The sequence below is a fragment of the Lepidochelys kempii genome, chromosome 3 (genome assembly GCF_965140265.1).
Source record: "Lepidochelys kempii isolate rLepKem1 chromosome 3, rLepKem1.hap2, whole genome shotgun sequence".
Lineage (NCBI taxonomy): Eukaryota > Metazoa > Chordata > Testudines > Cheloniidae > Lepidochelys > Lepidochelys kempii.
The window spans coordinates 115,653,238-115,666,020 of record NC_133258.1 but is presented as its reverse complement, the minus strand read 5'-3'; positions in this window follow the sequence as shown (position 1 = coordinate 115,666,020).

Genomic DNA, 12,783 nt, shown 5'->3' with positions numbered 1-12,783 from the left:
AGATTTTAGATTCCTGCTGTAACTCTGTATATATATCTCTAGAAATAGAGGGGAAAAGGAGACAGCAAAGGAGGAAGTTGGGGTTATAGCAGTGGTCCCCAAACAGTGGGGTATGCCCTCTCAGAAGGCTGTGAAGGAACTTTTTTTTTGGCGGGGGGTGCACGGCAGGGCCTGGGCCAGCCCCCAAGAAGGGGTGGGGAGGGAGCAGTGCCCAACCCATCTCCGTTCTGCCTCCATCCCAGCTCTGGCCCCAGTCATAGCTCCACTCTGCCCCCTACTCTGCCTCTAGCCCCAGCTCCTCCCCCGTTCTGTACCCAGCTCTGCCATCAGCCCAAACTCCTCTGCTGAGCCAACTGTGCAGTTATTGAAGCAGGGGCCTGGACAGATTCCGTTACTGGTAAGGGGGAGGGAGGGTTGACAGGAAAAAGTTTGGGCACCACTGAGTTAGATGCCTTTTGCACCCTCTGAGATGCACTTTGGAATTGGGGCTTGAATAAATCCCAAAGCAAGTCTCCGCCAAATCTGCCAAGATTCCAGTCAAATTCTGTTTATCTTACTCTGAGACCTGGGCTAATTATAAGAAAGCTGCAAAGATCCTTCTCCCTCACTCAGCACATAGCTTGTGAGAGGTCAGCAGAGCCTTTCCTCCTCTCCATGTTTTGACTGACTGTGAAAGAACGGAGCAGAAAGGAGAGGCCGGTGCTGCTTTGTTCAGCAGTTCTGAGCAGACTATCTCCTCCCCCCTCCTTGCTGCTATCAATCAGCTGGTTAGCTGTTTAGGCTCAATAAACAAGCAGGAGTTGCCCTTGCAGTGCCCTGCCAGCAGGGGCTGCTATGTCCCTCCGCCTTGGGAGGCAGGTACCTGAGCTCTGGCTCCAGCCTGAAGCCCTCAGGGCCCAAACAGGGCATGAGGGAGCAGCGCTGATGGGGCAACAGCTATGGAGGATAGGCATAATAGGGACACCACTTGGAGAAATGGGGAACAACACAGGCAAAATGGAGCAGCTATGGGCTGAGTTTGGGGACAGGCAGGGTAAAGGAGATGGAAGGACTTTGGAGAGAGGAAAATGACTGGGACAAGAGGCAATTTTCAGAAGAGAGAATTAGCGGTGTTAGGGGCTATGTTGTCTGAGACAATGTAGATTGTGGTTGAGGGAGGGGACACAATATTGCCAACTCTGTGTTCAAAAATTGTGAGTCAGGCACAAAATATCATATGCTTTTTGTTTTTAACAATATATCGGTTTCCTTTTATTTACCCTCTGGTTATTGAGTCTTTAGGAGGCACTCTTTTCATGTTTTCAAGCTTTTCTCTGCAATCATTACTTTTTTTTAACATGGAAGCTGCGATTCTCTTGGCTTTGCTGGATTCCAACATCTGAGGGTTTAAGAACAACACCAAATATTGTGAGACTTGTAATAAAATCACGAGAGTTGGCAATATTGGCCTTTGGAGAGAAGAGACTTGGATTTAGTGAGAGGAAAGTCTTGGGAGGAAGAGAAGAGAGATTTGGGTCGGGGAAAGGGAAGAGACATTGGAGGACTTAGTGGCTATAGGAGCATCTGGGAAGATTTCATATGGAGAGACATCTGGAAGTGGAAGAGGAGAGTCTAGGGAATTTAGGAGGATGTTGGAAGGTCAGCAAGTTGTTTGAAGATTTCTGCAGCAGCCAACAGGAGCCAGTCAAAGACTTCACCATTACAAGACAGGAAGGAGGAGGCCAAAGGAAATGCTGCAGGTCTTGTTTATTTCTAAGGGGTGGGGAGACAATAGCTTTTGTTGGTACCTGTTTGGTTTACAGTGAAAGAGAGTGATGTTATGGTGCTACAGGGCAGTGTCTCTGCCTTGTCCTCTCATCATTTTGGGCAAAATTATTCCACTGCTCATGTGAATAATTCCATTAAATGTTAACAAACTCACTGCTTAAGTGAATAAAGTCAGCAGGGTCTGTCCTCTTGGCTAGTTTCATATAAAAGAAGGAGAAAAAAAGCTAAACTGCTGAATATCCCTGATGATGATCACTGAAATGATATCACCATCTTTGCTTGGAATTGGCTCCATTTCCCTCAGATCAAAACAGACCAGTTTTGCCAAAAGACTTGTGAACCTCTTGAGTAGCATAGCTTGAGTTAGGGCGGTAATGAAATGCAAAATTACTTCCCTTTTGCTAGCTTCAGGGTTCTTAATGAAAATTGTACATGGCTCTAGCCCAGCTTATTTTGTCACCGTCCAGCAGATGGCATTATTTGACTATATTTGTTTTGTAGTGCTAATTTGAAGACTAAGTTAAACAAGTAATTACTTTTGACATGTTTCATTTGCATTTATTTTTTAATAACTCAAGCGCTATACAACATACGCTATTTTAACTGGTGAGCTGGTTCTTTTAGCTGCCTATTAACCTTAGTAATCCTGTTTTAAAATATCAAGCTCACTAGAGGTGGTTGATGTCCCACCCGCTTCCCCGCACCCCTAAAAAATGTTGGACAAAAATGGGGAGAAATTGTTTACAAAAAGTTGTCACTATTTCCCTATTTTTCAATTAGCTCTATTTATGATGTGGAATTTTCAGAAATGCCTTTAGAATTTAACAGAACTTTTAAAGCACAAAGTACAGAAAAGTTATCACAACAATAAACTGTTCAAAATATCCACACTTATAGCCTCTAGGAAACATTAAAGTAAATGACATTAGAAACTTAATGCAACTTTATTTAGGTCATCCCCCGACAAGTGCCAGATTGTGCTCAATCTGTACATGTTTTTTGTTAGTTGTAATTAGGAGTATCTCTGGTGACAGAGCTTCAGTAACTTCACCTGCAAGAAAATTCCATAGTCTAAGTGAGAATTTTTTCTATGTATCTAGCTTCAGTTTCTCTTTGTACAGTTTCATTCTATTACTTTCAGTTGTTAATCCAAATATAAGGTAAACAAAGCTAACATTTGTTTTTGTTTCCATTCATATAACTCAGGATAGTTAATTTCCGATGTGGCATATTCTTTGTGTTCTATTGGTGTCCTACTTTTACCCAACTTACTGCTATGATTTGTTGGCCCAAGCTTTGCCACTTTTTTTTTCTTTAATGTTAATAAAAATAGAACCTATATCCGTGATAGCCACAAAGCATTTTACAAACAACCTCTACTGTATAGAAGGCGCTTCCCTTACAACAAGAATGCAGACATCTCCTAGGTGGGATGTGGCAATTATTTAGCAGTGCGCAACAACACACACCAGTTTAGGACAGGGAGGAATGGTGAATATCATATACAATTGAAACTGGAGAAGGAACGTAATGGGAAGAATTTAATTACCCAAATTTGAATTTGGCAAGGACATTAGGCCTAACACCCCCACTCTTTTGAAAAGTGCTATGGGATCTCCAGCGGTGAGGATCTCCAGGCACAACTCAGCTGAAAGTTGGCACGGTAATAGTGCTGTGGCCTCCACCATACAGAGGCACAGTTAACTTTGCAGGTGAAATACCACCTACCATGTCCTCAGCATCACTGATTGTACTGGCTAGATTTCCTTGGAATTTGTCATGTTCTGTAAGCACTCAGGAGTCAGGTTTGTCAGAACAGAAAGCACAACACTTTAGCTAACTATGAGCTTGCAGCACAGACTGAGACTGTGTATGCTTCTGGAAACGTCAAACATAATCATCTAAGACCTACATTAACATAGGTACTCCCATACTAGTAACACACATAGATCTCTTAACAAGAACTTGCCAGGCAATTCTGGTTATCTTTGAGAACTGACAAATCGTAGCTGTATGTAGTCCACTCAATGTCAGCAATCCCCCAAAGTAACAGGTTGGTTGTGTGCATCTAGTCTGACCTCCTCTTCTCTATCTAGGTACAGTATTTCTAGTGTATTCAGCACTGTGTGGTCTGAGCATTTTGTGTGTCTGCACTATCAGTTTGCAACATCTATGCATTTATTAAATGGTGAAGTACAGTTGGTCTGATGAAAATCAATTATGATTTAGTCATGCAGTAACGCTTTAAACTTCATATTTTGTTCATGTATACTTAGGGCCTTAATTTGGTAATAACAATTAGGATTGTCTAAATGATGTTCTAATGGGAATGCTTATGCATGCATAGAAATATGGTTTGGAAACAAGTATCATACTATAAAACTATGGAAATCCTGTTTCACTCAATCCAATAATGTTTATAGAATGGCTCAGGACCTGTTTATAAATGAGGCAGGGCATCATTGCTTATGATCTCTGAAGGTAATTTCAAACAGAATTTGCTCAAAATGAGTTACAGATCAATAGATTCCCTGTCTCATTCATTGTACAACTTCTAACCTGTGCACTGAATGACGCAGGATTCTTGTTGAAATAATATGTGAATAAGTATTTAAGGCTGTATAATAATAAGGGAAGCATTAAGGTGATGAGTCACCCTTAACTATGGAATTTCTTAAATTTTGTCTGTTTCACTTTGTAAACTTAACATTATTATAATGTTTTAATTGACTGTAGAGGTATTTTAAGTGTCTTACACTGTTCTGTTTATAGCTGGTAACTGAGGCACAAGGTAGTTTGGGTGAGGGAGTGTCTCATTTCTTATTTTAATACTGATTCCTTATTCTTTTCTGTAACCACTGAACTATGCCAGTCAAGTTAATTTCGACCTTTTTCTCCCTTCTCATTTTTTGGATAGGAATAATATTTTCTTCTGATCATAACAAATCCCCTGATTTGAGAAAGCATCCCTACTCAGGAAGGACCCCACTTAAGCATGTGCTTAATTTTAGGCAGATGCTTAAGTCTCATGGGAGTCAATGGGGTTTGTACCTAAAGTTAACATTTGATTAAGTATGGATAAGGATGGACTTAAGCACTTTCCTGTGTTGGGGCCAAAAGGTCATTCAGAGGGATAAGCTGCAAAATGGTGTCATGCGCACCTCTTCCCGAATTGAACATGGTGCTGTCAGCACTCCCTGGCTCAGTTTCCTTCCCTGAGGAGCATCTCGTTGGCTCTCCACACACTGGTCTGTGCTGGAGATGTGGCTTCGCCCTCCAGCCAAGTTACAAACAAACAACCCCTTCCAGGGTAGCAAAAGTCCCCTCCACAAACAAAAAGGTGGTTCTGTCCTTTGGGGCTTCTCTTCAGCCCATCCTCTGGGCCATCTTTGAGAGTCTTTCTGGCTCTGAGATACAGCACTCAGCCTCCAGGCTGGTTCCTCTGGAGTATTCTTTTCAGCACCTGCTGGCCCTTGCATTCTTCCCTGCCCTGGTACAGAGCACTGGACCCCTGACTGGTTCCCCTTGAGTACCCAGCCTCCTGAAGACCCTGGCTCAGGGCCTTCCCTAGCAGCCTGCCCATTCCCCCAACTGCTATCTTAGCCCTGGTCTACACTAGGACTTTAGGTCGAATTTAGCAACGTTAAATCGATTTAAACCTGCACCTGTCCACACAGTGAAGCCCTTTATTTCGACTTAAAGGGCTCTTAAAATCGATTTCCTTACTCCACCCCTGACAAGTGGATTAGCGCTTAAATCGACGTTCCCAGCTCGAATTTGGGGTACTGTGGACACAATTCGATGGTATTGGCCTCCGGGAGCTATCCCAGAGTGCTCCATTCTGACCGCTCTGGACAGCACTCTCAACTCAGATGCACTGGCCAGGTAGACAGGAAAAGAACCGCGAACTTTTGAATCTCATTTCCTGTTTGGCCAGCGTGGCAAGCTGCAGGTGACCATGCAGAGCTCATCAGCACAGGTGACCATGATGGAGTCCCAGAATCGCAAAAGAGCTCCAGCATGGACCGAACGGGAGGTACGGGATCTGATCGCTGTTTGGGGAGAGGAATCCGTGCTATCAGAACTCCGTTCCAGTTTTCGAAATGCCAAAACCTTTGTGAAAATCTCCCAGGGCATGAAGGACAGAGGCCATAACAGGGACCCGAAGCAGTGCCGCGTGAAACTGAAGGAGCTGAGGCAAGCCTACCAGAAAACCAGAGAGGCGAACAGCCGCTCTGGGTCAGAGCCCCAAACATGCCGCTTCTATGATGAGCTGCATGCCATTTTAGGGGGTTCAGCCACCACTACCCCAGCCGTGTTGTTTGACTCCTTCAATGGAGATGGAGGCAATACGGAAGCAGGTTTTGGGGACGAAGAAGATGATGATGAGGAGGAGGTTGTAGATAGCTCACAGCAAGCAAGCGGAGAAACCGGTTTTCCCGACAGCCAGGAACTGTTTCTCACCCTAGACCTGGAGCCAGTACCCCCCGAACCCACCCAAGGCTGCCTCCTGGACCCAGCAGGCGGAGAAGGGACCTCTGGTGAGTGTACCTTTTAAAATGCTATACATGGTTTAAAAGCAAGCATGTGAAAGGATTACTTTGCCCTGGCATTTGCGGTTCTCCTAGATGTAGTCCTAAAGCCTTTGCAAAAGGTTTCTGGGGAGGGCAGCCTTATTTCGTCCTTCATGGTAGGACACTTTATCACTCCAGGCCAGTAACACATACTCGGGAATCACTGTAGAACAAAGCATTGCAGTGTATGTTTGCTGGCATTCAACCAAAATCCGTTCTTTCTCTCTCTGTGTTATCCTCAGGAGAGTGAGATATAATTCATGGTCACCTGGTTGAAATAGGGTGCTTTTCTTCAGGGACACTCAGTATAGCCCATTCCTGCTGGGCTGTTTGCCTGTGGCTGAACAGAAATGTTCGCCGCTGTTAGCCACAGGGAGGGGGGAAGGTTGAGGGGGTAGTCACGCGGTGGGAGGAGGCAAAATGCGACCTTGTAACGAAAGCACATGTGCTATGTATGTAATGTTAACAGCAAGGTTTACCCTGAAAGAGTGTAGCGACTGTTTTATAAAATGTGTCTTTTTAAATACCGCTGTCCCTTTTTTTTTCTCCACCAGCTGCATGTGTTTCAATGATCACAGGATCTTCTCCTTCCCAGAGGCTAGTGAAGCTTAGAAAGAAAAAAAAAACGCACTCGCGATGAAATGTTCTCCGAGCTCATGCTGTCCTCCCACACTGACAGAGCACAGACGAATGCGTGGAGGCAAATAATGTCAGAGTGCAGGAAAGCACAAAATGACCGGGAGGAGAGGTGGAGGGCTGAAGAGAGTAAGTGGCGGGCTGAAGAGAGGGCTGAAGCTCAAATGTGGCGGCAGCGTGATGAGAGGAGGCAGGATTCAATGCTGAGGCTGCTGCAGGACCAAACCAGAATGCTCCAGTGTATGGTTGAGCTGCAGCAAAGGCAGCTGGAGCACAGACTGCCACTGCTGCCCCTCTGTAACCAACCGCCCTCCTCCCCAAGTTCCATAGCCTCCACACCCAGACGCCCAAGAACGCGGTGGGGGGGCCTCCAGCCAACCAGCCACTCCACAACAGAGGATTGCCCAAAAAAAAGAAGGCTGTCATTCAATAAATTTTAAAGTTGTAAACTTTTAAAGTGCTGTGCTTAAAGTGCTGTGTGGCATTTTCCTTCCCTCCTCCACCACCCCTCCTGGGATACCTTGGTAGTCATCTCCCTATTTGTGTGATGAATGAATAACGAATGCATGACTGTGAAGCAGCAATGACTTTATTGCCTCTGCAAGCGGTGATTAAAGGGAGGAGGGGAGGGTGGTTAGCTTACAGGGAAGTAGAGTGAACCAAGGGGCGGGGGGTTTCATCAAGGAGAAACAAACAGAACTTTCACACTGTAGCCTGGCCAGTCATGAAACTGGTTTTCAAAGCTCCTCTGATGCGTACCGCGCCCTCCTGAGCTCTTCTAACCGCCCTGGTGTCTGGCTGCGCGTAACCAGCAGCTAGGCGATTTGCCTCAACCTCCCACCCCGCCATAAACGTCTCCCCCTTACTCTCACAGATATTGTGGAGCACACAGCAAGCAGTAATAACAGTGGGAATATTGGTTTCGCTGAGGTCTAAGCGAGTCAGTAAACTGCGCCAGCGCGCCTTTAAACGTCCAAATGCACATTCTACCACCATTCTGCACTTGCTCAGCCTGTAGTTGAACAGCTCCTGACCACTGTCCAGGCTGCCTGTGTACGCCTTCATGAGCCATGGCATTAAGGGGTAGGCTGGGTCCCCAAGGATACATATAGGCATTTCAACATCCCCAACAGTTGTTTTCTGGTCTGGGAAGAAAGTCCCTTCCTGCAGCTTTTGAAACAGACCAGAGTTCCTGAAGATGCGAGCGTCATGCACCTTTCCCGGCCATCCCACGTTGATGTTGGTGAAACGTCCCTTGTGATCCACCAGAGCTTGCAGCACTATCGAAAAGTACCCCTTGCGGTTTATGTACTCGCCGGCTTGGTGCTCCGGTGCCAAGATAGGGATATGGGTTCCGTCTATAGCCCCACCACAGTTAGGGAATCCCATTGCAGCAAAGCCATCCACTATGACCTGCACATTTCCCAGGGTCACTACCCTTGATATCAGCAGATCTTTGATTGCGTGAGCTACTTGCATCACAGCAGCCCCCACAGTAGATTTGCCCACTCCAAATTGATTCCCAACTGACCGGTAGCTGTCTGGCGTTGCAAGCTTCCACAGGGCTATCGCCACTCGCTTCTCAACTGTGAGGGCTGCTCTCATCCTGGTATTCATGCGCTTCAGGGCAGGGGAAAGCAAGTCACAAAGTTCCATGAAAGTGCCCTTACGCATGCGAAAGTTTCGCAGCCACTGGGAATCGTCCCAGACCTGCAACACTATGCGGTCCCACCAGTCTGTGCTTGTTTCCCGAGCCCAGAATCGGCGTTCCACAGCATGAACCTGCCCCATTAGCACCATGATGCATGCATTGGCAGGGCCCATGCTTTCAGAGAAATCTGTGTCCATGTCCTGATCGCTCACGGGACCGCGCTGACGTCGCCTCCTCGCCCGGTATCGCGTTGCCATGTTCTGGTGCTGCATATACTGCTGGATAATGCGTGTGGTGGTTGATGTGCTCCTAATTGCCAAAATGAGCTCAGCGGCCTCCATGCTTGCCTTGGTATGGCGTCCGCACAGAAAAAAGGCGCGGAACGATTGTCTGCCGTTGCTCTGACGGAGGGAGGGGCGACTGACGACATGGCTTACAGGGTTGGCTTCAGGGAGCTAAAATCAACAAAGGGTGTGCCTGTACATCAAGGAGTATTTCAGGCAGGACTGCACGGAGGGTTCCAATAAGAAATGGTGCACCAAAGTTATCGTTGTTATTGGAACAAGGAGGTTAGCCTGGCCTCTGATTGATACATGGCTAGATTAACCTCGCTGCGCCTTCTCTGTGACTGACTGCAGTGTGATCTAGACAGGGGAGGAGGAAAATGAGTACAAAACAAATCTGGTCTATTTCTTGTTCTGACCCACTCCATCTATCCTTTACATCTTTGGCTGGCAGCAGACAAAAAAGGCGCGAAATGATTGTCTGCCCTTGCTTTCACGGGGGGAGGGAGGGTGGGAACGGGGTCCTGACGATATGTACCCAGAACCACCCGCAACAATGTTTTAGCCCCATCAGGCATTGGGATATCAACCCAGAATTCCAATGGGCAGCGGAGACTGCGGGAACTGTGGGATAGCTACCCACAGTGCAACGCTCCGGAAGTCGACGCTTGCCTCGGTACTGTGGAAGCGCTCCGCCGAGTTAATGCACTTAATGCACTTAGAGCATTTTCTGTGGGGACACACACACTCGAATATATAAAACCGATTTCAAAAAAACCGACTTCTATAAATTCGACCTAATTTCGTAGTGTAGACATACCCTCAGTCATTTTAGAAGGCCAAGGTGACTATTAAGGTATCACCTGACGCCCTTATCCCCACCCCCTCAGGGTGGGAAGCAGCTAATTAATTATGGCACAGGTGTGACTGGCCCCATCTCCGCTTAAAGGTGCCAGTCACCCTGTGACAAATGGTATAGGGGTCTCAGCAGAAATCTATACTGTTCATCTCTTATGCTACAATAAGCACATTTTTCTTAGTCCTGAAAAACTAATGTCATTTTAAAGAAACATAAGACTATCAAAACATATTTAGATTGTAAGTTCTCTGGAGTGGGAAGCATCTTTTTGTTCGGTGTTTATACAGAACATAGCTGGTGCTCCTTGTGCTAGGGTAATACAAATAATAAATAACAATAAATAATAACCAAGATGTAGATGTGACAGGATGTCAGGTGCTATTGATATGGAGAGCATCAACTCTGTTCACTATTTTCTTTTATAGTCTCATAAGAAGATAAAAATATCTGAGGATCTTTTATGTTCATGGGCTTCCCTTCCCCACAAGTGCAAGCAACACTGGCCTAGTGTGTATTGCAGGACAGGTGGATCCCCCTTTTAGTCTTGCTGCATTTTAGCAGAAGTAATCTTGCTTCCCGTCACAGGCATTATCTGCAAACATCCTACTGACAAACAGGATTTCAGTTTCTGAGTTTAACCTTTCAAAAACAAAACAACCTATTGGAGGAGAATTGTAGTATAGCTTCACTGAGATGTCACACTAGATATTTCTCTAACGAAAAAGCTACAAATGAGTTTGGTTATTTCCTCTAGATCTCATAAACACTGTAATATTAAAAGAAAATAAGGTACAAGAAGCAATTACTGCAGAAGGGCTCTTTCATAAAAATTTTATAGATGTTATTTGGTTGTGAGAAAACAATCTTAAAAAGTGGCTTAAAGGAGTACATTCTGCTTTCAAGAAAGATATAAGGCATGAGTCTGAATGAAGCTACTGTCACTCCTTTGACTATGGCAAAAATCTAGATTTGTGCATTTAAATAATGAAGTTCTGAAATGCAACCCAGTTTAATCACTGAACACATTTCTTTTTCAGGGTGGTCTCCAGTTTGTTCAACTGTGGGTATGATGTTTTATGTCAGAAGGGTCAGGAGGAAGGATGATACCCACATTATTGTTTTCTGTAACACAAAAAGGGGGACATTTACGTAAAGAGCCAAATCTTGCTTTCTGTGACATCACAGTAAATCCAGAGTAACTGCACTGAAGTCAGTGATGTTTCTCTGGGCTTATCCAGGGTAACTGAGAGGCAGAATATATCTCAGTAGTTTTAACTGTACAGATAAGTTACATAATACAACAATGAAGACAGTATACCCTCCTACCATTTTGTATACTTTTATGTGCTCATTTATTTCAGTAATGGGATTTTATTATAGTGTAATATCTAATACTCGTATAGTAAAAAAGATACTTTTATTCTTGTATTCTTTGCTCAGGAAGTTGAAAGAAAACCAAATATTTGGAAAGAGACAGTAAGCAAGAAGAGGAGTTTCTCTAAGAATAAGATGTGGTGTTTTTTAAGGGGAAATTCAGCAAGAAGTCACCACCCACTTCCTTTTTCTACCCTCTGTGCTACAACTGACATGATGTAACAGACACAGTAGCAAGGCCAATGGAGAATTTTTTTTTAAAGAAAAAACAAATGTTAAGGGCTCCCCTCTCTTACATTTTTCTCTTCTTCAGGTTTCTGTGTAAGGAAAAATATCTGCGGCTGTGCTTGGCCAGGGGCAAAGAGATTTTGGGACCTAGTAGAAGTGACCCAGGGAATGGCCTCCCAAATGCATACACCCAAAGCTCCATAGAGAATCCTTGCCATGTAATTCTACAGACCTCAGATCACCCCTGGATGTCCTGGCTCCAGCTTTCTGGTCTTACTGTCTGTCATACTATAGGCAAGTCTACACTACAGCGCTGCATCGGCGCAGCTGCACTGATGCAGCTGTGCTGCTGTAGCACATCTGGTGAAGATGAGCTGTGCTGATGGGAGAGCACTCTCCCATTGGTATAATTACTGCACCTCTGCCAGAGGCGGAAGCTATGTGGTCAGGAGAGCGTCTCCAGCTGACATTGCACTGGTGTGGACAGTGCTTAGGTCGCTGGAACTTACATCGCTTGGGGGGGTGTGTCTTTTTCACACCCCTGAGTGATGGAAGTTACATCGACTTAAGCGATAGTGTAGACCAACCCATGGGCTGCATAGTTACCCCACTGAGCAAGGTAGATGCTGCAGATTAGAAGTTTGTGCTGGAAGGGAAGCATTAACATCCTTAGTTATATCATGGGAATTCTGTTGGGAGGATGCCATGTAACACTTCTACTCCCTAACTCTGACTCCCTCCAGCCAGCCAAGGCACCCATACCCTAGAGTGCTCTAATGTTGCCAAGTTCTAGTTGCCACAGAGAGGCTCTCAGAGCCTTGGGAAAGGTACAGAATGTGCTACACTGGCTCTGCTCCTCTCCCCTTCTCACTTTGCAGCCATATACCACTCCTTTGTTCCCCTCAGTGCCACAGAAGAGAGGTGAGCAGAGATGCCTAAGGAGGAAAAAATCCTCTTATCTTTTGTATGAAAAAGCTTTAACCAAAATGCAATAAAAATGGAAAGGGGAAAAAAAATAAAGACCCTCAAATAAAGGGGACATCTGCAATACAGCATTATTCTACAGTAATGGTTCAAAACCCTGCAGTAATACTATTGGACAAAGGTTAATCTTATGTTTCTAACTCAGGAATGGGAGTCAAGAGACCTAGTCTGTATTCCTAGATCCCTCAAATACTTCTAGTAAGGTCATATTATGTAAGTCACTCACACCTCTCTGTGCTTCAGTTTCCTCAAACAGGAATGCTTAACTCATTAATATTTGTGAAGTGCTGTGAGATCCACACTGAAGGCCCTATACAAATACAAGGTATTTTACAAATAAGCTGTAGTGTTTTGGATCATTACTACAGAATATTTTGGCCTCATTTTTAGCTGGGTCTGAAGCTTGCCTCTAATATCACAGGTGCA